Below are 25636 nucleotides of genomic sequence, written 5' to 3' on the forward strand. Positions count from 1 at the left end.
CAATAGTGAGCCAGTAGGAAAGCAAAACCATGTAGCTATCCTCAAGTTTATGAGATAGGGAATATGAGAATACTATTTGGTAGACATTAAGGGAAATTGAATTCTTTGGAAAAATAAAAGCTAAGTTTCTGCTTTACCACCAGATGGAATGAATGGTAAAGCATCATTTTAAAATAACAACTTATGATATTACTATATTTCCTGAATATGGCATACTGTTCCAAAAGCCACAATGAAGGAACTAGGTTTTGGAGAAAAGATGAGAAAGAAACTAGAAATGGGTAAAGATTATAATAATATAGAATATTCAGGCAGTGCTAATATATTAAATATATCTCTTTGTGTTTCTTTTTTTAATTGTACCTCAATAAGTTAGAAATAGTCTTCACATAATAAGATTTAATCATTTTAGCAAAAACCATTTTGCAATTTAAAATACAGTGTCAGATTTATAGACACTAAAGAAACACATGGGATTACTTAAATCATTTGGTGTGTATTAGATATTATAGGAATCAAATTTATGATTGTTTCTGTAGTTTTGATCACTATCAAAGTTTATGCACAAGTAGGAGGAAAACAATTGGTAATACATCCAAGAAAGAACTAAGTATATAGTAAACAAGATTGTCCAAGGTAATAAACCTTATCCATATTAAAATGAAATGATAACAAAGAGGTAGAGATGGCCCTGAAAAGTCCCCCTGAAGATAGAGCTAGTGCACATCTAGTGAAATCTGGAGTAAGAATGAAAAAAGATAGTAATGATGGAGATGATTAATATTACTGCTATTATTATTATTTGAATGAGTTACAGTCTTCTGATCACATCTGTGTCCTTCAGCAGCCATACAGTAGTATAAGTTCCTATTTTGACCTGTTTCTAACAGTTGATAGCATTCCCATTGAGGACATTGTATAATGAAATAGACAGAAAATCAGCCTTATGGTGATTTCTGTTGGTTGAGCTGAGTCAAATGTTCAAGGCACTCAACCTTTAGATTGTTTTCTCTTTCCATATCCCTTCCAGTTATTTTTTCTGATACCTAATTGTAGATCCACACATATTACTCAGCATTAACTAATTTCTATCTCAATGTATTAGTATCACTTTGGGGACTGAAAGACTGGAGAGTTCTTTTTAGTGATATGTATGTGTCACATTGAGATTATTCTAACCATTGCAGCCTATAGCTATGAACTCTGTCCATATTTTTTTACTATTATTAAGAATTAATGACATTATTCAGAGTAGAAATTGAAAGGATCAAAGTCATGATGATACATTTGGTCCCAATAGTCTCTTGGAGGATGTGGGATAGAGGTCAGAATACCTCTTTCAATTGATCAAAATCTACCTATATAGAATGTTCTACTAACCCAGATGTACTATCAATAATTGCTTTAGGAAAAGTGTAGAAATATAAGACAGTCAAGAAAAAGGATATTGGTATTAGAAGTGTCTTGAAACATACGCTTGAAGCACTATTATCTTTAGTTTAGAAGAGCAGCTCACGTAAAGTTATCTACCAGATTAAATTGTATGGTGACAGCAAATTCTTCCTTTCCAAATAGATGTTTCCTTTTCTAAATCTATTCACGTGTACCTTATTGAATAAGGCAAAATCTGATAGTTGAGGTTGAATATTGGCAAAAGATGGAGCATGAAGAAAAGTCCACTTTATATAGACAAAGCTTAACTATAATATTTTCCTTTAGAGGGGATCCCTGGGTGGCTCAGTGGTTTAGGGCCTGCCTTCAGCCCTGGGCGTGATCCTGGAGTTCCGGGATCAAGCCCCATATTGGGCTCCCTGCATGGAGCCTGCTTCTTCCTCAGCCTGTGTCTCTGCCCCTCTCTCTCAGTCTGTGTCTCTCATGAATAAAAAATAAAATCTTAAAACAATATCTTCCTTTAGAGTAGAAATAAGATTATAAAAATGTCATTTACCATTTATCTTTTAAATGAGTGGCATGTAAAATATTTAGCTTTGACAAATGATTCATGGGTTGTATGAAGTGCTAGTAGAAAAGCAGTATAGGAGTAAACTGTTCCCTAACTCATCATTACAAACAAGCACAATGTGAAAGTGAGTGAGCAATATCATTATACTATAAATTAAGGGAAAATACCAAATGGGAACTTGAAGGTAGAAAATGTTACGAGTAAATCTCAGTATTCTAAGTAGAAATAAAAAGTTAATCTATCACATTTTAGCAAACCAATTAAAGTAAGTCTTAAAACTGAAAATAAGCACAAGTTTAAAATTTTAAAGATAAGCTGACAAAGCTCTCTGGATAAAAGGAAGTCCTATCTTGTTCTCTCTCTCTAGATGTATATTTTTTCAACTTGTAAAACAACATTAGTAAGCAAAACTCATGACTTCTAATATGTTAACATGTCCATGATTCATTTTAAAAATGATATACCAAAGAATTTATGAGAATAGGTATTCTATCGTTTAGTTCAATTCCAGCATATTGGAATGCTACCATTCTGTATTTGGAAGTTGGCACTGGAAACATTGTATTTACTTTTTGAAGATTTAATTCAAATAACTCATTTTTAATTTTTATCAAAGTAATGTATATCAATATTACATAACATATTGAAATTTCACTGTTCAACCATGCTTATAAATCCAGCTTACATTTAATTTAGAAGAAATAATTGCCAAATTTGTTGTTATTAGGAATTCCAGAGTTCAATATATCAGAGACTATACAAAAATATTCTTCCTTCACAGTCATAATTTGACTAAATAAAATTTATTCAAAAAAATAAAAAAAATTTATCCTGAAAATTTCTTTAGTTCTTATATTTTCTTTTAGTGAATTTCCTATATTTGTTCTACTGATTACTACTGCTTCCACCAAAGGATAAGATTTCTTGAAATGCAAACCACTTAGCATTAGCTTTAGTAATAAGAAATCGAAACCTGACCCCCTTCACTACAATTATATGTATTTTTTCTATAATTGTGGTTGGTGGCAAAAATTATAATACTTATCATAATTTCTTCAAATTTTCTGTAACAGCTTAGAGCTACCTTACCTAGTTAAAAACATACATCATTTTCATACACTTTTAGAATCGTCATGACAATATTTTTTATTTACAAATAAATCATTTCCTAAGCAACAGAGCACATTTGAGTAATTGTTGCTAAACCTTCAGCTGCTGACAGTTTTATTCCCTGATTAGAAAAGAGTGATCTGATTACCAATCTGTGGTAAATGAGGAAAACTTCAAAATTAATTAATGAGTAATAGATAAACATAATAATAAAAACTTTATTACCAAACACCAATGAAAACGTGTGGATACATAGACCAAATGTGTGTCTGTGAAATTTTGGCTTAAAAGAGTGAAACAATGATAAAGGATGGCCACATATCTAGAAGCTGTTTCTACTTATTGATTGAATTGACAGGAGATACCACTGACTTTCCTAAAAACATTAGTTTTAAAATAAAGAGGATATATTTAAAATTTAGGATGGTGAACTCATCTAATAGTTTCATTTCCCTGCTGCTTCAGAATATGAGTAATATGATGATTGCATACAAAACGAACACATCAAAAAGGATAAAATAAAGGGAGGGTAACTTCAGTTGCCCAGGGACTGGTGAATTTTTGCAAAACAGGAGAACTATGAAACCCCATGATCAATAATAAACTAAGGCTGAGGAGCTACATTTCAGAACATGTAAAGGAAGACGATATGCATTGTGACTTGGGGAAAGTAAAAGTCATAGAAATTATGATAATTGACTCAAGAACTGTTAACGAAATTGTATTAGCTCTATATTTAGATTGAAAAATAACTTTATAAGAACTAAATATTAAGAAATCTAACTTGGATTGGGACATTTCTGTTGGAAAGTCAATTCCAAACTGTATTCTCCTTATTTTGACACATTTATTTGCTTGTGACCCAATTTACACCCTTAAATGAATCATCGTGAAAATGCCCTAGGCACAACACAAGCTGAAAGTGAGCTGTTTAAGGGGAGAGAAGCAACAGAAGAATGAAAGTGACAGCCAGTACTTCTATTAGTAAATCTATCCTTTTACATATAAATAAAAATAGACCTAAATTTTACAAAATATTTTAAGGAAGTAAACAGCAAAATGAAGGATAAAAATGAGTAAAAAAAAAAACAGTGGTCTTAAAATATTGAGATATAATTCAAAATCAAGAAAGTAATCTAACAGTAAATATGTAAGCTGCCAACAGCAACAATAAAAACAAAATGTGATTAACAGTAGACCTCTTTTCAGCAAAGTGGATTCTAGAAGTTACCAGAAAACACAAGGTTTTGAGGGAACTTTTTTTTATAATTTAAAGACTAAAATAAATAAAGAAAATGTATATATTATAAACATTTCCTGGGAAACCTAATTACTTATGTACATACTCTAGCAAACCACACAGCAATCTAAGACAGAGCATGGCATGAGATGAATTGAAAAAGAATAGATCTGAAGCAGGAGAGAAAAATAAATAAATCTAACACATCAACTCTACAAAAGGTCAATACTGTTCTCATCTGTGTTAGAAGGTTTAGCAAATAATAGGATTAAGAAGCTGTATGGCAAATGTGTAAAGTCAAATGTTTCTCTTGTAATAATTACAAAGGAGAGACAAATTAAGTCAGCCCAATATGTAAGAATAGGAGAATAAAGAATATAAAAGAAACTCCTGGTATTAATATGATTTGGGGCCCATAATAATGAGGTATGATAAGGAGATTTAAAACATCATCTATGTTATTACTTTCTGCTGTTAGGTTTATTATTTTTTAGTTTTCTTATTAATTTGGCTCTGTCATTTTTTCCTACTTTTTAAGAGTTACTCAACTTATTAATATTGAGTATTTCCAAATATTTGCATTAATTGTATAAAGTTCCTTCTAATTACTCCCCAACTTCATCTCATAAGAACTGTTCTATTTATATTGTTTTCTGTTCTAAAGTGATCATGATTTTCACCTTACTTTGATTGTTGTCCTTTTATTTATTTATGAGTATATTTTAATACTTTACAGTGGATGAGACAATCTAGAATCACAAACAAGTTTTCATTGACATCAAAGAAGGTGGATGGAAACACAATTCTTTGGGTTTGGTTTGTTTGTTTGTTTGAAACACAGTTATTTGGATTACATCTAGCCTCCTCTTGTGGCTTGGTGTGTGGAGAACAATTGAAGTAGACCACACATGACTATAACAAATGCACATATTCTTGTTATGAAGGATTTAGATTGTACTTACCATTTGTTAATATTTTTCAAGTTATTTGTATCCTCACTGCTTTGTCCTTAATCCATCACTTTTCAGAGAGAACTAGGTTAATCTAGCCCATCATAGATCTGAATACATCAATCTCTCTTTATAATTTGCCAATTTAAGGGCACCTGGGTGGCTTAGTTGGCTAAGCGTCTGACTTGATTTCTGTTCAGGTCATGATCTCAAGTTGTGGGATAGAGCCCCCCACATCAGGCTATATGCTCAGTGGGGAGTCTGCTTGAAATTCTCTATGTCTCCCTTTTCTCATCCCCCATGCATTCTCTCTTTCTGTCTCAAATAAATAAACAAGTCTTTTTTAAAATTGCAATTTTGTTGAAATATATTTTGGGATTATATTATCTAATGAGTACAACACCAGGATTCCTACACAATCCTAATGAAATGTTTATTTTATTATTAATCCATGATGAATCAGGATCATTTTTTAATTTCTTTAAATTATTTTTCTGATATAGAAAAACCTATCCTAGCATTTGCCAAGTGTATTATTTTCTGGTTGTTATATCTTAATCTTCTTTTAAGATTATATTTCATATATAGTCTTTTGTAGATAGTCTGAATAATATATGGGTCAAAAATAAGATTAAAGAAATTAAAACACTGTGAACATTATATAAACAAAAACACAATATATCATACTTTGTGAGATACAAGAAATATGTAAGCCAACAGATTTCTATTAAAACATAAAAATAATGATCTCAGCTTCTATCTTAAAAACCCAGAAAAAGAGAAGAGTAAATTAAATATAAAGTGAAAAAATAAAGATAAAAAAGTATAAAATAAAGCAGATGGTAAATATAGAAAATCAGAGAAATCAACTCTATTTAAATATAATAATAATAATAATAATAATAATAATAATAATTAAAACAGCTAATTTTCCAATACAAAACAAGAATCAACAAATTACAAAAAATACTAACAAAAGACAGTCCATGACTATGTAACAAATGATAAAGTGATATCAAAATGGGATAATAATGAAACTCTTTTGTACCAATGTTTAGACAACCTTATGAAGTAAACAAACTGAAATTAACAAAACTATCTGAAAATTAGAAAGTGTATATGATCATATATATCAAATGAAGATACTGAATCTATAAACAAACATTTTTTCACAGACTACTTCAGATTTAGATAACTTCAGTGATAAACATTGAGGGAATAAATAGTACCTCTGAGACCAGAAATCTATCAGAAAATGAGAGGACAAAATGTGTACTGACCCACTTTTCAATATTTTTTTTTGAAATAGTGTGAAATGCAAAAACTTGCAATGGTAGTATGTACATTTCCTATGGACTCTTCATCCACCTCTCCTAGTGATCACATCTTACATAATCATAGTACATTGCCAAAGACAGGAAATTGACATTGGTGTACAAACCACGTTTGGGTTCTTGTATTTCACCAGTTTTTAATTTTTTGAGTATTGTTTTATGAAATTTTATATGTATAATTCCACATACCAATCAGCACAAGCACTATACAGAACTCTTCGATCACTAAAAGGAATTTTCTTTGTGTTGTACCTTAATAGTCATATTCTTACTCCAAACCTAACTCCTGGCAACTACTATATTCTGCTCCATAATTATAATTCTGTTATTTTGAGAGTATTCTGTAGATAAAACTTTGTATCTAACACTTGAAATTGCCTTTTTTCCCCTCAGCAGAATGCCCTTAAGATTCACCTAAGCATTCATGTATATTAATTTTGCTTTCAACTATAAATTACAATTAAAAAACAAAAGAGAAAAGCACAAACTTTTCATTTAATATATACTTATCCATGACTTACTCTTTCTTGATGTTCCAAGTTCATTCCATTATCATATCCTCTTTGTCAATTTTTTTAGAAGCAAGTATGCTGGTGTCAAACTCTTCATTCTCTCCCATCTAAGAATGTCTTAACTTCACATTCACTAGTAAGAATATTTTTACTGGTGATAAAAATCTAGGTTGTCAGTTATTTTCTTTCAATACCTGAAAAGTATTGTGCCATTTCCTTTCCCTCTGATATCTAGAATGCACTGTCACTTAAATTGTTCCTCATAGATGTGCTTGGCTGGCTCAGTTGGTGGAATGTGTGACTCTTGAACTTAGAGTTGTGATTTGATCCCTATGCTGGGAGCAGAGATTACTTAAAAACTTTTTTTTTTTTTAAGATTCATTTATTTATGTAAGAGAGAGTGCACACATGAGTGAGGAGCAGGGCAGAAAGAGAGGGAGAGAGACAATCCTCAAGCATATTCCCCACTGATCTTGGAGTTGGACATGAGGCTCAATCCCAGGACCCTGATTTCATGACCTGAGTGTACTTTTCAACTTCATTCTGCTATTGAGCCACCTAGTGAGATTCATATTTCAGTTTATTGCATTACTCAGTTCTAAAATTTCAATTTGACTTTTCTTTATGTGTTTTATTTCTTGTTAAGATATTCTGTTTTTATTATTTGTTTCAAGAGCATGCACAATTGCTTCTTGGATAATTTATTTACACTAATTGCTTTGCAACCCATTCCAATAACTCTAACACCTATGTCACCTTGCTGTGATGTCTATTAATTGTCTTTCTCTTACTCAAACTGAAATTTCTTTGGTTCTTAGTGTGGTGAGCAATTTTGACTAAGTGTCAGACATTTTCTGTCTCATGTTATAAGAATATTATTTCTATTTAAGTCTTCTAGTTTAGCAAGTAGTCATTGCCTTTAGGTTTAGAATGCATTTCCTGGCATAATCTTGTTTTTGATCATGTTAGGTTAAATTTGGAATTAATCAAGTAGTATTAAATATGCAGGCTGAAATATGTAAAATTATGTAATCCTGGCACACCCTTTATTATAGACTATTATTGAAAAAATACAGAAAATTTAAAAATGGAGTGATATAGTATATTTAAAGATTGGAAGTCTCTGTATTGTTAGGATTTTCCCTGAATTTGATCATAGATTTGTTGGGATAGAACTCAAAATTCTGCAGGCCTTTTTTTTTTTTTTTTGAAAATTAATAACCTGATTATAAAATTTGTAAGGAAATAGGAAAGAACTATAATTACCAAAAAAATTTTGAAAATACTATCAAAAGTGTTGAATTTAGATTATCTGATCTCAGGATTTACAGTAAAGTTAGTAGATTATAGATTAGTAGAACTTACTGGAGTCCAGAAATTGGCCAGCAGTTTTATGAGAAGTAGGTCTGTTTGACAAAACTCTCCAGGAAACATAGGAAAAGTGTAGTCTTTTTAATAAATGATTAAAATGTGCATGCTCTACACATTTCCATTCCCTCACTTTTAATATGTCAATGTGTTTATAATTACAGTGGGTTTGGGTAGAAAGTATATACTCAAGTCTTGCATTGTATTCAGTCATATCGTCTTTTTTTTTTTTCAATGCTATGGTTTAGACCTTTACATTTAATACAATAATTGATATATTTAGATTAAAATGTACCATAATGGTAACTGTTTTCTATTTATGACATCTCTGTTCTTTTTTTCCACTTTGTCTTCTCACTTTGTATTTATTCAGCATTTTTATAATTCTCTATGACCTCAATTGTTGGCTTATAATTCATACTTCTCTAAAAAATAGTGATTGTCCTAGGGCTTACAATATTATCTCTAGTTAATATGGTTAGTCCTCTCTTACACATTTGGCAAGCACGGTTTTCTCTGTGTAATAACTCACTACATTTTTTGTATTATATAGATACAAAAAATGAGCTCTTGCATACATACTTAAATCTACTCATAGCTTTGTGTTTTTATGACTTTAAGTTGATTTTGTGATGTTTATAACTCCATACAAAGAGTTCTGAGTATTGTAATCCTTGAAATCATTTCAATTTCAGACTAGTTAAGCACTTGTTTATAATTCCTCTTGAACTATTCCCAAATAGATTATTACATTGAATGTTTACAAGTGGATTTTAACCTTGTCAAATAATTGAATAATACTGTTTCATATTTAGATATTACATATAAACAAGCATTCTGAGATACAAATTACAAATTGAACAAATACGATATTTTGGACATTTGTTCAAGATGGGATGGAAGGGGGATCCCTGGGTGGCGCAGTGGTTTGGCGCCTGCCTTTGGCCCAGGGCTTGATCCTGGAGACCCGGGATCGAATCCCACATTGGGCTCCAGGTGCATGGAGCCTGCTTCTCCCTCTGCCTGTGTCTCTGCCTCTCTCTCTCTCTCTGTAACTATCATAAATAAATAAAAATTAAAAAAAAAAATTTAAAAAAAAATTAAAGAAAAAAAAAAAGATGGGATGGAAGGCCTCAGAACCTAAATCCTTCTAAAAAGATGATTTTACTTGATGTGCAAAATAATGAATAAGGAAATTAAGAAATGAATAATAATTTCATATTTATATATAACAATGATACCAAATATGTGTTTATAGTGTTAGTGATTCATTAATTTACTCAGCAATGATTTATTGAAAATTCTTCGCTGAATGTTAGGAACGAATTAAATATTGGCATAAAAAGAAAAACATGCAGCTCATGGCCATAGAAAGCCCCAAGTCGATTGGAACAAATACATAATGCAAAAGAAAATATATAAATAATCATAAGTTTATAAATCATAGAGGATTGACTTTAAGATGGTATTTCCCAAACTTCGCTAGAGATGGAGTCAGAATTCCTAACTCATAGTTCAATATTCTATTAATTGAAGCATTAAAGCATAGTGACCTTGTTTAATTTTGAGATTTTACATATCAAAGATAAAAAGGAAACACTAGCACCTTTGCAGGTGGATATCATTATCATCATCATTGTCATCATCATAGCTGTCACCTTGGTATGTTTGAAATCCTTTGTGGTAAAGCGCACTGCAGTTCAGTGTCAAGTAATTCAAAAGTCTAACCTTATATTGGAAAAGATAGCCTTATAACTTATTCAAAATGCTTTCAAAAGAAAAATAAATAAATGTCATGAATTTTCTTTAGATATTCCCATCACTGTCTGGAAGCCATTCATCTCATCTAAAAATAAATTTCATTATTTCCCTCTTTAAAGAAACTAAGAATATACATTTTGTTTTGTTTTTCAAAATCCATGAGCCAGCAATTCTCTGGCAAAGAAAAACAAGGCAATACTTACTGCTGCATTTTTAAAGCATGAAAATATAAGACATCTCAAGACAATTTAGAAGTTTGTAGGAAATTTTCATTTTTAAGAAAAATTTCATCTTGTCTTCTTAAGAAGAGAAAATTGAAGCTCCTATGTCAATCCAAACAATAAAAAATAAAAGGCAGAAAAAGAACCCAGATGTGAGAAGGAATGCAAATCACCCTACTAAGAAGCTGAGAAAATTACTCAGCAGGATCCAAAAATAATTAGGAACTGAGTGAGCATATTGGTAAAATATTAAAAGTACTTTGAAAACTCTTAAGTGACAATATATTTAGAAGATTTTTTCTTCCTGGACAGTAAGATGAAGCTTTTTCTGAAAATAGATTACCAGTGGGGGATGACAGCTGTTGCAATATTTATTTTTCTTTTTAAATAAAATAGAACCAGAAAGTGAGGTTTATGTGAAGTTAAGTCCTAATACAGAGAAATGTTTCCATGTACTTGGGTACTATCTACACTAGAATTCAGGGACAGGTAAAACCAGAAATTTCAGGCAAAATATGCTTGGTTTATCTAGATTTGTAGACCTAAAAAAAAAAAAAAGAGAGAGACAAGAAAAACAAAACAAACAAAAACATCAAAATATGAATTTCTTTGGGCAGAGTTCTAGAAACTTGTTGCTGCTTCCATTTTAGTAGAATTTTGACATGTTTAAGGCTCCATTATATGAAGCATTATAAAAAAATAATTTTTCAAAAAAAAATAATAATTTTTCTTGTGTGGCTATTAACCGCAAAGACATCAACTATAATAAGTCCTTCTATTATAGTGGAAGAGTAAATTTTCAAAGTTATCGGAGAGTTAAAATTTGGATTGACGTTGGAACTTAAAAGAGTGACGTTGGAACTTGAATTAATTTTAAAAGCATGTATGCTACAGTAATGAAGATATCAAGTTTCATGGTAATTATTTTCCTCAGTTTTGAGGAAAGATGGAAAACTATCAGGGAAAAATCAAGGAATAAAGGATCAATTGGAGGGGTGCCTGGGTGGCTCTGTAGGTTGAGCATCCAACAAGAGTTTTAGCTCAGGTCATGATTTGGTGGTTATGGGATCCAGCCCTGCATTGTTGCATTCTACACTCAGTGAGGAGTCTGCTTCAGTTTCTTTTTCCTTTTCCTTCTTCATCTCTCTACTCTCTCTCTCTCTTTCTCTCTCTCTCTCATGAATAGAATAAAATCCTTAAAAAATTAACCAAAAAAATCAATTGGATGGGCATAATTATGTGCCTTAGAGAAAAGTGAAAGCAATGATAACTAACATAAATCATATGCATGTAAAATAGCTTACAGATAGATAATGAAGAACCTGAGACAGCCCATCAATGGGCTCAACAGACAAAAATGAAATAGCAACTGCAACAATTGGTTTTAGAAACCTTAATGTGCATTTGAATGCTGAAGTTAAAGAACTGAAATATTGCAGAGCCCAAGTTTTTTCTGCCCTCCTTTCCAAATTCTACCCAAATTCCTCTAATTCTAAATTACTGACTTTTAAAGTTACCTGAAATATATACTGCATCAATTTTTCCTCTGTTTCTCTTCAGGATAACCTTTTTTATATTTCCAGGAAAGCCACATAGAAGAGGATTCAGTTCTGCTCTCCTAAAGAGTACTACTTCTTGTATCCTAATGACACTTCCCCAAATAACATTTTGCCAGGGACACTTTCTAACAGAACTACACAGCTAGTGTGGGAGAATCTTCTTCCATCACTCAAAGGGCATATGTGTGTTTGGTTTTACTTTGTCTAGTTAAATAAGCTAAGTAATGGTTTGAGATTTTAAATATCTATGAGTGACAACTTTTGAAAATTTGTATTGGAAGTGCTTACTATCTAAGCCTTGGACGGGAATTCATTTTGGGTGGTTACTAGACCAACCTATAAAATTCTGTTCTGGCCACACAATTCCTCTTACCTGGCATGTGGACATTTTCACAGGTGCTTGGGTCCCTTCCTGCCAAGGAACCCCTGTCATCTCCCACGTATCAGTTCACCCCCCACATTCAGTAATTAACTTACTGAAACAAGAGCAGTGTTTTGTTTTGAACTCTCATTATAGTAGGTTAATTGTCCTTTATGCTACTAATAACTATTTATTTTTAAAACCTAAGCTAAATGGAATAAAAATATCTCTTCCTTTTTGGTTGTCACACCTGAAAAATGGATTATAATGCCTGAATTATAATTAATAAGCAGTATAATTCAACTTGATTCAATGACCAAAAATATCTAGGCAGAAAATATCAATTTTTGACTTGCTGTGACATCTCAAATCTATAAAAAGTAGATAGAATTGCAGCACAAATCAGTATGAATATTTTGAGGCTGTTCATATACCAAAAACTAAATTAACTGTTCATTTGTATGTAAGTGTGTGTGTGTGTGTGTGTGTGTGCGCTATATCATTTTTGTCTGCAAGATTCAGCATGGAAGTTATAATATCAATTTTACAATTGTAAATTCCAATAGAGCTCATCACAAGGTAGTATAAAAGTTTTTAAAACCTAAATTGTTATCAGCTTTGGTTTAATCAATCCTCACCAATAGGTTGATATTCAGTGTAGAATCCAGCAAAATATGGCCAGTGAACCAAATCCAGAAAATCACTGACTATGGATTTATTTTTCCAAGGTACAAAAGACTAGAGGGAATATAATAATGGATCCCAGTTAGCCACCTTCTGGCTACAGAAGTTGTAAACATATCACTAATCTGGTTTTATCTATTCATTTCTATTTCAAAGCATTATTATATTACCTGTAAATTCCTTAGTGAGTAACTCTAAAAGATAGGATTATTATCAACATAAAACACATGTAGCAAAATCCAGACTAAGTCCTTAATATATAATTATTTTACATGTTCAAATTTTTCTAATTATCTAATAAATGTATTTTTATGTTTGGTTTTTGAGTCAGAATCCAAAATAACCCTTACACTATGTTAGGTTTCTGTCTTTTAAATCTCTTCTAGTTCATAGAAATTCTTATCTCTTTATTTCTTGTCACTTTCTGTGGAACAAACTAGTCATTTATCTCACTATCTCACATTCTTGATTTGTAATTTATATCATCATAGTGCTCCCCATAATTTCATAAAAAGGGCATTTAGATTTAGGGGCTAGATTATAGTCAGGTCCAACTCACTGGGAAAAATAAATATGTAGACTATCTTATAAAATCCTTATTGCATCATTCAAGAGACTCATGCTATGTGGATCCCCTGATTTTAGAGCTGTTAGTATGAATCAGTATGCTTAGGAATTGTCAACTTTATCTACTGACAATTTTTGCACCATATTTCAGCAACTAGTTTTATAGTGATTAATGATAGTTTCCCAGATTGTTCCATTAACATTTATGAAAAGATAACTCTCTAATTCTGCCATTCTTTCTAAATTTATTACTTAGAATCCTTCAATAAAGAGCTTTCTATCATCAACTATTTGGTTACCTTGAAAATCAAACTGTTGGGCAACACTGGATGGTTCAGCAGTTTAGCAAGGCCTTCAGTCCAGGGCATGATGCTGGAGACCCAGAATCGAATCCCACCTCGGGCTCCCTGCATGGAGCCTGCTCTCCCTCTGCCTGTCTCTCTCTCTCTCTCTCTCTCTCTCTCATGAATAAATAAATAAAATCTTAAAAAAAAAAGAAAATCAAACTGTATAAGAAAAATTGAATAAACACCTGATCGTTTCTTTCTCTGTGTTTATCACTATCCCAAAGAAACTCTCTGTACCCCTAAGACTCTCCAAAGACGAAAAATTAGTTTTTTAAAGTATAATTATGCTCTGTCTCTTTGGTATGAGTATTTGATGTGCGTCAATCCATTATAGATGTTAATTCTTGCTGCTCAAATTCTGGCAGGCAGGTTTCTTAAATGGATATGAGATCCCTATACCTTGATACACATGCCCTGTATAATCTCCTGTTTTTGAGTGTTGGTAAGACCTATAAATATGATGCAATATCGAGCACTATATAGTAAATGGAATTTTGCACGTGTGATGAAGTCCATAACAGGTTGACTGAGTTAATAAAAAAGCAGGTCATCTCCAGTGGACAATTCCTAAAAGAAACAGCAGTTATCACCTGGCTGGGCTAGAAGGAATCAAATAATCATGTTGGGATTTGTTTATGAGGAGGACACATGACAAGGAGATGAAGAAAGCTGTTAAGCCCTGAAAGCAGTTCTCCAACAAGCAACCAGCAATAAAACAGAAATAGGAACATCCATACTATAATAAGAAGAAAATGAATTCTTCCAACAACCAGTGAACTTAGAAGAAATCCTCAAGCCTCAAATGAGATTTGAGACCCAATTGGCACTAAATTTCTGTGTACTGATGACTGCATAAGGGACAAAGCTAAACCATGCATGGATTGCATAGAAACCAAGGTATTTTTTTAATGTCATTAAATTTGTGACAATTTGTATTTGACAAAATTTTACACTCTTTCATGATAAAAACATACAATAAATTAGGCATACAAAGAAACTACCTCACCATTATAAGAGTCATATATGAAAAACAGAACAAGCATCATATTCAATGGGGAGATACTGAAATGCTTTTCCCACAATCAGAAACAAGGCAATGATGCCTGCTTTCACCACTTCTATTCGACATAGTGCTGGAAGTGCTAGCCAGAGCAATTAATAAAGAAAAAGAAATAAAAGATATCAAAACTGCAAAGGAAGAAGAAAATGTGTATCCATTTGCAGGTGATATGATATTATCTGTAGAAAATCTTCAAGTTTCCAAAAGAAACTTGCTACAACCTAATAAACAAATCAGCTAAGTAGCAAGAAACACAGTGAATACACAAAAATCAAATGCATTTGTATACCTTAACAATAAACAATTTAAGAAGGAATTACAAAAATAGTTATATTTACAATAAAATCTAAAAGAATAAAATACTTTGGAATTTACTTAAACAAGGAAATTAAAGAGGACATGAATAGGCTTGTCATTCCATATCATATCCAATGTTCATAGATTGGAAGATTTAATATTGCTAAGATATCAATATTACCTTAAGTTATCTACACATTCAGCATAATCCCTATTAAAATCCCAACGATGTTTCTTGCAAAAATAGAAATAGTTATCCTAAAATTCATATGGAACCTCAAGGATGCCAAGTAAATAAAGACAATTTTAAAAAGAAAATATTTAGAGGACTCAACTTTCCTAATTTCAAAACTTACTACAAGCTGCAATGATCAAAACAATTTGGTAATGGCATAAAGAAGGATATATAGGGCAATGGAATAGAGAGAAAGCTCAGAGTTAAACCCTTGCATATATAACCACACAATTTTTTTCAATAGTGCTAGGACCATTCAATGGCAGAAAGGACAAGATTTTCAATAACTGGTGCTTAGAAAACTGAATATCCACATGTGAAAGGATAAAGCTGAATCTTCCCTAGCACTATATACAAAAATTAATTCAAAATGAATCCATGACTTAAACATAAGACCTAAAACTATAAAACTCATAAGAAAATATAGAGAAAAAAGTTCTCAACATTGACTTGGCAATAATTTCTTGTATATAATACCAAAGATACAAGCAACAAAAGAAAAAATAAATTAGATTCACTTTTTAATATTCATCAAAAGAACTATCAACAGAGTAAAAGAGAAATCCACAGAATAGTAGGGATATTTGCAAACCTTATGTCTGATATATAAAGAAATTCTAAAACTCAAAATCAGCAATAAATCTCAGTTCAAGTTCAAAAATGGATAAAGGACTAAAATAAGCATTTCTTTAAAGGAGATACACAAGTGGCAAATATGTACATGAAAGATGCTCAACATCATTAATCATGTAGGAAATGCAAATCAAAACTACAATGGAGGGATGCCTGAGTGGCTCAATCAGTTAATTCTCTGTCTTTGGCTCAGGTCATGACCCTGGGTTCCTGGGATACAGTCCTGGATTGGGCTCCCTGTTCAGTGGGAACCTGCTTCTCCCTCTCCCTCTGCCTGCCACTCCTCTTGCTTGTGGTCTCTGTCTCTCTCAGTCAAATAAATAAATCAAATCTTAAAAAATACAATAAAATAATAGTTTCACACTCATCAGAATGTCTACTATTAAAAAATAAATAATAAGTGTGGCAAGGATGTGGAGAAATTGGAATGGTTGTGTACTGTTGGTGGTGTTGCAAAATGGTACAGCACTGTGAAAAGCAGAATAGTAGTTCCTCAAAAAATTAAAGAATAGAACTAACATATTATATAACTTCTTGGTGTATACCCAAAAGAATTAAAAGCACAATCTCAAAGAGATATCTTTATACCCATTTTCATAGCAGCATTGTTTGCAATAGCTAAAATGTAGAAGCAACCCAAAAATCCATCATCAATTAAGTGGAGAAGTAAAACTAATGCATACATATGATGGAATATTCTTTAGCCTTTAAAAGGGTGGAAATTCAGACATATCCTACAATATGCTAGATCTTGAGGACATTATGCTAAGTGAAATAAACTAGTCACAAAAAGACAAATACTGTATGATTCCACTTATATGAGGTAATTAGAATAATCAAAATCGTAGGAACATAATGTAGAATAGTGGTTGCCAAGGGCTGGAGGGATGCAGAATGGAGAGGTTGCTTCATGTATAGAGGGTTTCAGTTTTGCAAAAAAAAGTTCTAAAGATAGATGATGATAATGGTTGCACAACATGAATGTACTTTATACCCCTGAATAGTACAATTAAAAATGCTTAAGATGGTATATAGGTTATGCGCATTTATCACAATAAAATTTTTAAAAGTGAAAGGAAGATATTATAATATTATCTACCCATTTTTTCCATTATCAAGTTATTACCAATACTAAATTTGTTTTGAAAGACCACATTTTTAAAAAAATGTTAAAATTATAGGTGAACAATAATTTCAAAACTTTGTCAAAGACAGCCACAAAACATTCTATGCTTTGCAGAAAGGATAGGCAAATTTTATTTATAAAATTAATGACTAGTGAATTTTGAATATTTGTATAGTAAAATTTGCTAATTCTGAATTTTAAAAGTGCCCCATGTCCAAATTTGTCAGCATCTCAATTTATAACCAGAGATAATTTTTAATAACATGATATTTTATTTGCATTTTGCAAATTTATACTAATTTCTCCACTTAAGTAGTTCTTCACAATGAATGGTTGCTTAAATATTAAAAATAAAAGAAAACTATGTAAAAAGCTCTCTTTTCTACAAAATATATTATGCCATATACAGTTATTTTTCTAGCCTTACTTATTAATACACTTGCATTTATAAATCATTCAACAAAAAATGAAAAGGATTTTTTAATGAGAAACATCTGTAGATCAATGGTTCCCTATCCTTAATATAATACTCTATTCTAGTTAAAGGTATTGCCTTCATTTCATATTTCTATACTCCAATATCCAACCTTCACTTCATTATTTTCTTCACTACAGTTGCTTTTTAAATCAAGATTTTGGAAAACAATACTATAAATAAGTCAATGAGAAATATGTACCTTTCCAGTTCCTAGCATTTGGAGTCTCAAAAGAAATAAATATAGTCAACAAATGCTTCCTGTTAAAACTTGTTATTCACTTAAAATAATTTAAAATCATTAAAGGAAAAAAACAGTTTCATTGAAGACTGTCATTTTTGCTTTCTCGTGGTTTTAAAATTATAAATTTAATTGGCAAGAATAGTTTCTGAAAGTGCTATCATCTGAATGTGTTTTAGAGATCATGATATACATTATTTTATGGAGCATAAAATATTTATTTGTAAGCAAATACTTGCAAGAATTATGTGTGGCATTTAACTATCTCCATGTGCAATAACCCATAGCAATTATTCCATCAGGACATTCAATAACTACAGTAAAAGAATAAAAGTCCTATATAGTTAACTGACTGCTAGATTAGTGATAACCTTTGTCAAAAATTATAAACATTGTGGAGCTAGCAAAATGTAAATAGTAAACAATTACCCCAATGTTCTCAATAAAATTCCTGTCTGAATTTTAAAAACTAAAAGAGATTCTTGCCATATTATTACTACAATTTTATAAACCTCATACTTGTGATTTGTTTTTATAAAGCTTTGTTCATGATTCTCAATTGCTTTTGTGTTTTATTAGCCTCATATGGTTTTCAAAATGTTTTCCCTAGTGAGCTTTGTGATCAAGAAAATTTGGATAGCAATATAAATGTGGAATGAGATATAGAGGTGGCTTAACATTTTAACTTGCTATTTGTCATTAAAAAGTCAAATTAATAGGCACAGCATGATAAATGATATGAATTTCTAAAGCTACAACCTATTCTAATATCCTATATTAGGTAGTGTATTATTTTTAAGCTACCAAATTTGATGGCTGTTTCTCAATCCACATCTCACTTGACCTATTGACAACATTCGAAAAACCTGATCATTTTTTTCTCATTCATGTTTTTTCATTTGGCTTCCAAGAGACCACAATCTTGCTTAATCCTTAAACTTCACTCCACACTCCCTCCCTTGCCTTCATCTCTTCTCTCAACTCCTCCTAATCCCTGTGAATTGTAACATTAAAGTGCTTCACCTATAATTCCATATACAATGACTCCTTAATTAATCTCATTTTGTCTTGTAGTTTTATTAACCATATATATATACATATATGACGTAAAACCCAAGGTCAGAGTAACTCAATAAGAGAAAGACAAGACCAGCCACTCCTTACTCTGGAGACAAAAATGGAGCCATGATCCAAAGGTCAGACTTAATAGTTAGAAAAGGCAAGGAAATAGATTCTTCCCTAGATTCTCCAGAAAGAAATGAAATCCTGCTCACACCTTGATTTTAGCCTAGTGAAACCTGCATGAGATTTTAACCCACAGAACTGTAAGACATTTGTGTTATTTTAAGCAACTAGACATATGGTAATTTGTAGGAGAAGCAAGAGAAATCTAATACACCTTGGAAGCTAGAGATGTTGTACGCTTCAGAGAGATTTAGATAATTATCTCCTCTGGCTCTGTTGTATTACATTCTAGATTGGTGAAACTAGAGACATTTCCCTCCCCTCCTGGGTAAGGTTAGTTTACAGAGACAAGTGTTGAATCTCGTACTGTGTCTCTTGAGAGGAGGAGAGAAAGTTGTGCTAGTTGACTTAAAAAAGGTCTGAGGGTTATCATGTTGGAGCTCCCCTCTTATGCAAACTTGCTGCATATGAAGAGTGGCATCATGACTTCATTACATCACCTTATGGAAGTTGGGGAATAAAGGAACCTACCGAGATGCTCTTTGAGTAATAAATGGGCTATTCTCTGATCCAGCGATCTCATGTTTCTTGTAAGAAGGGACGAATCCAGGTAGGGGAGAGGAAGAACCCATTATTTTGTCTTAAAGAACTCATTGGAATTATTTTATTATTATTATTATTATTATTATTATTATTATTAAATATTTTATTTATTTATTTGAGAGAGGGAGACAGAGTGTGTCTGTGTGCATGACATGCACATGAGAGAGAGAGAGAGCACAAGTTGGGGGGGTGGGCAAAGGGGGAAAAAGAGAAGCAGGCTACCCACTGAGCAGGGAGCCCAACACAAGGCTCCATCCCAGGACCCCAGGATCATGACTTGAGCTGAGGGCAGACACTTAATAGCCTGAGCCACCGAGGCTCCCTGAATTGTTATTTTTTAAATATTTATTTATTCATTTGAGGGGGAATGGAGAGACAGAGGGAGAGAATCTTTAAGCAGACTCCCTGTTGAGCACAGAGCCTGGCCAGGGGCTCTATCTCAGGACCTGAGATCATGACCTGAGCTGAAATCAAGAGTTGACACTCAACCCACTGAGCCACTCAGGTGCCCCTTAGTGGAATTATTTTTGTCACACAACAGAAAGAAGAATGTTAGTGACTCAAACTTGTACGGCAACTGTTCACTGATCTCAGGTTCCTATATTTTGTTTATTTTAAAAACATGATCCTATGAGTTGTGGCTTTCTTCTTTGTGTTCACAAGTTGGTTGTTCTATGCCTAGCACCATTTCAACATTTCAGAGAAGACTAAGAGAAAAGTATGAAATCAATATGCTTAGATAGATGAGCTGGCCTTTTTCACGAGGAGTAGAGTTTTTCTGAAGTCCCCACTCAGAACACACCTTCTTACATAACCTGAGTTAAAATTATATCACAAAGTTATGGTTATTTGGCAGGACTCATGAATCAGTTCTTCTTTACCTTATTTTCTTCACCTAGAATATGGATGCTTCAAATAAAATTTAGGTTATTTCGGAGAGAAAACAGACAGAAGATAGAAAACAAGGAGTGCCTGCCACATACAGTAATTTATTAGTGTACTTCTGTTTTTTCTACATTTATGCACTCTCGTTAATGTAAATAATTTCTAACTTTTCTGAAAAAATTAGAATAATTTTTCTGAATTATTTTAGATGACTCACTGGAACATCTGTTTGTAGTGTAGGTTTATAATTGTTGGTTATTTATATTAAAGTTTGAGCAGGTACTTTGAACTCAACGTATTAAAAGTTGACAACATTCCCATTCTTTTTCCCTTTCTCCTGACACTTGATGTGGCAACCTCATTTTTAATTTCCCTGTGGACTTAGTCACACAATTGTCTATGCAACCCTTGAAACAAGAAACCTTGAAGGAAACTTGGACACCATTTCTTCTAGCAGGCAATCAGAGAACTTTAGAGATGAAACTTTTTTTTTTTTTATAGAAAACCTAGATTTATTTGTTAAACTATTACAAAGACAAAACAATTACCATTGAAGTACTGTGAGGACTTCATCCCAATTTCATTTGTTATGGAAACTGACCTAAGAGGTTAGAAATTAAAGGCTATAACCTAAGAGGTGATAACAAAACAGACTGGTGAAACATGGTGAAAGTAGTAAAAGCTAATCAGAAGCATCCATATTAGTGGTATTTCATGTGGCTAGGATATTTTCCAAGAGGCTCTCTAAAGATGCCTAAACGAATTAACCTGGATCCCAAATTAGTAAAAAGACCCTAATCCCTGTGAAGAACAAGCAGTGGCCAGGATTTCTCTGAGATCTCTTTGTCTTTCTTTTTAAGGGGTAAGGGAATCCTTAGGCTCTAAAGGATATATCTTAGATTCAGCCTCCCTCCTTCCCATCCAGTCTACCTGCGTCTTCAAGCGCCTGCGCATTCTCACCATGTAGGCCTGCCAGGTTACAGAAGATGCATATAGTGAAATCAGGAACTATAGGCCTACCCAGAGGATAACTATACACGAAAATTTTGGGTAGATGATAAACTGCAAATACCCTCTTGGTTAAGTTAATTCACCTTTGTTAATAAAGGTCATAGTTTCTTCTGGTGGTGACAGCTTTTTGTCTCAGTATGTAGTCTGTCTCAAAAAAAGAACTGGTTCAGGTAAATTTTGGAGAAGGAAAAAGACTTTCATCAACACCCACTCCACAGTAAAAGAGGCACCAAGTTCTTTAGTCCTTTCCTGGTTATGAGCAGAATCCCACAGCAGCATAAATCATCTTCAGGGATCAACATCTGCATCCTCAAACTGTCCAGCAACTGTTGGTGTAGTGTCTACCTCCATCCCATCTTCATAATCTCTGATTGAATCTTCTGTCCGGACTCCAGCCATGTTATATTGGCTGCTCACAGACTGAGAAAGCATTCCTTCTAATCTCTCCAAGGTGGCTAGGCCTTCTGCTGTTAAATGGGATAATCCTCCTTCATAGGTATAAAATGTAGGGATGTCCCCCTGCCCTTGTTCATGTGCTTCCACATCATATTCTTCTCCATCGTAATCATCTGAATCTTTATCCTCAGGATCAGGATGCAAAGCCTGGCATTCACACATTGCAGTGAACATTGCCTCCAATGCTGATTTATCACTAGGCACAAATCTAAATTCAGCAATAGGTTCAACATCATCACCACTGTCTTCTTCAGCAACAGATTCTTTTGATTCTTCTCCAAATTTAGCATTCACCATAACATACAAATGCTTTCGTGGATAGGCATTTAGGTCCCTGGACACCGCATGCAAGCTAATGGTGGGGTATTCCCGTGAGAATCCTAATCCAGAGCCATCTAACCAAGACAGGCGGCTCTGCACAATGTGGAGCGTGCTGGTGCCGAGGCCCTTGCCTCCGTCTTGGGCTGCTGCTGCCGAGCCGAGCGGGGGGGGATACTTTTGAGGAAGCTCATTGCAGGGAGCACGGAGACACAGGCCGGGAGGGAGCTGCAGCGCAGCTACTCCAGAGATGAAACTTCTATTGATTAATTATTTCCTTCCATTCTGTAAATGGATCTGGTCTTGGATCTTTTATAGAGTGAAGGCAACCAGTAGTTTTCTCATTCATTATTCTGATGCTGTATCATTTTTATTCTAGTTCTTCATCAATGTTGCTTCCAGAGTTAATTTTTCCAGATGATATCTCTATCCTCTATGCAAAGTACTAAAGAATCTCTTATGGTTGGCCTTTATAATAATGTCAGATCCATTTAGCATAAAAAAGTAAGGCTTATTGCATCTTTGCTTCATTTATGTTTTCAGTTTGATGCATTGCAGACTTCCTACCACCATATTGCACACAATGTACTTTACACTCCAGCTATAGAGGACTTGGTGCTTTTCTCAACTTTTCTTAGGTTCTGGACCTCAATTTTTCTACCAATGTAATTCTCTTTATCTTGTATTTCCTTCCTAAAAGCCATCTTTCCCTTAGGCTTTCTATGAAACCCAAATCAGATGTAACTGCCTTCTCTTTAGCACCCTTGCAAGCATTATGTAATCAATTCTATCGATAATTTCTATAGGCATCTGTCTCACATGCTAGTAATTCCTTAATCAAAACAAACCATATGAAAACCTTCTTTATCTTTGTTTCAAAGTTACCTGAGTGTCTGGCCTATCAAAGAATAGATGCTCCATAAAATACAGATTCATGTAAAGTGATAATAGAATTACAGATGAAAAATTATCAGATTTCGGACAAGATTAGATTTACTTCTTTTCTTCTCTCTTTGACATTAGACATATTTCCAAGGATAAAACTATATTTTGGTTAATGAAACAAGTTATCTTAGGCAAAATATCTTGCAACTATGGTATAATTCTAGAGAGGAGAAAAGAATTCCAGCTGGGAAAAGGTAAAATGAGGTTGATCATGTGATGTAAGACTGTACTTTCATACATATACACACATACCCATTAGATTACTTAATTTAGATATAGTAGCTATTTAAAATTTTTGTACAGATACTAATATGATCATGTTTTTAAGAAAGCTTGAATTTTGAAAGAAGAAAATAAATAAAAGTATATAAGATTTTGAATTAATAGGAAAGGCATCTTAAATTTTAGTTATTTTACAGTAAAATAATTTCTTTGGATAAAAAAATATGGCAAAATGGTTAAGGAGACAGCATATTTTTTTTTTTTACCAAACTGCATATTTCTTAGTTACAATATTTACCATAGAGTACTTTTCTTATATTCCTCATTTCATCCCAAATATTTTGTATTTTAAATGTCATTTCTGAGAAAATGTACAGGTTAAGAAAAAAGTTAGAACAACCAAGGTCATGAGTGTGACCTCACCCTTTCATTTCATTTTCTGTGCCATGGTGATTAATAGCTATAAAAATGAATAGTATTATTACTTTTGATAATGAAATCAAGGCAGTTTGATAAGAATATGGAAATGCATGACATTTTGTGACAGACATTTGATCTAGGAGCCTTTATTCTTCCCTCTTTCAACGAGCGTATTGCATTATTTGCATATTTAGTGTAAAGATAATAGGTTTTCTCTATGGCAAAACTCTTTTGGTAATTTATCCATAATTGAATTGGTTTCTTAGTTGGTATCTTGTGTATATGTGAGTTTATGTAGTTTAGCATCCTTGTTTTATATTGCATGGGTTACTGCTTTAAAAAATTATGCACCAAGGAGATAAATGTCAAGCTCAAGAAGTTCAGATTCATAATTAAACTACCTGCCTTTCTCCTCATACATGGCACATAACAAATAGTTCTTCCATTTTTAGCTAACACAGAGTTATCCTATCCAATTTGACTAGCATTTTCTTTAATCTGATATTACTAACCTGGTTAACATTCCTTCACCTTTAAAACAACATTTAACAGAAATATATCACAGGATAATCTTATTTTTGGAAGGTGTGATAATTTTCATGTATATGATACTCTGCAGGTTATTGGGGACTGTTGTATAGTAACAGTGACTGGATCCTTCATTTCAATCATTATCTTTCAGGAATGGGAAAATAATTATAAGTTGACACGTACTAAAAATGTAGACAAGCTACGCAGAAGCTACTCCATGTATTTTGTATAAATATTAGGTATCTCTCCCATTTCAACATCAGTTTAAGTGGATGACCGAATAATGCTACCCTCAGATATTGCAATTACCTTAGATTCTGTGATATAGATAATATAGCATTTTAGATAATTCACAGCAGAGGCATGAAAATCACTTTGACCTTCTATCTTGAAACAGATCGCAAAACCCTCATATGAAAGGTGCCCTCCCTCTCTATATGTATAAGGAAAGAAGCATCCTTATCTCCAGAGACAAAGGAAGAGCCAGAAGAATCCTAACAGGCTTGCTAAGTTCCCCCAGTATACACTTACCTCATACTCCCTGACCTATCATATTCCTCCCATAACTGTCTACTGTTCATCAAACCTAGCATAAAAATACTCAGGTTTATTTATTGTTTATTTGGATCATCCTTTTCTTAGGAAGTGTCCCATGCCCCTTAAAACATTAAATACATCTGTATACTTTTCCCCTGTTAACCTGTCTTTGTTGATTTTCAGACCCCCTCAGGGACCAAAAAGGGCTAAGGAAAACTTTTTCCTCCCCTATGATCAGCATTGTTAAATATTGCAGAATAAGTAATCAAGTGTTTTGTTTATAAATCCAGTACACCAATGAGGTGATAACTCATCTTAGTATTTTTTGACAAGAAGAAGCCATGTTGTAGTAGAGTGAGGGGGGAAATGGGAATGGTTTTACATAGCAAATTTTCAAGCTGAAAGTGTATCAAATAAGTTGCTGGTGTGATATGCAGCTATTGTACAAGCTAAGGAGAGAAGGAAGACAGCCTCCCTGT

General features: G+C 32.8%; 1 pseudogene; it reads right to left on the reverse strand.

The window, feature by feature from the left end:
* Positions 1 to 21960: 21960 nt before the first annotated feature.
* On the reverse strand, positions 21961 to 22696 carry LOC478391 (annotated as a pseudogene).
* Positions 22697 to 25636: the final 2940 nt, after the last annotated feature.

The sequence above is a fragment of the Canis lupus genome, chromosome 31, assembly GCF_011100685.1.
Source record: "Canis lupus familiaris isolate Mischka breed German Shepherd chromosome 31, alternate assembly UU_Cfam_GSD_1.0, whole genome shotgun sequence".
In the NCBI taxonomy this organism is placed as follows: Eukaryota; Metazoa; Chordata; class Mammalia; order Carnivora; family Canidae; genus Canis; species Canis lupus.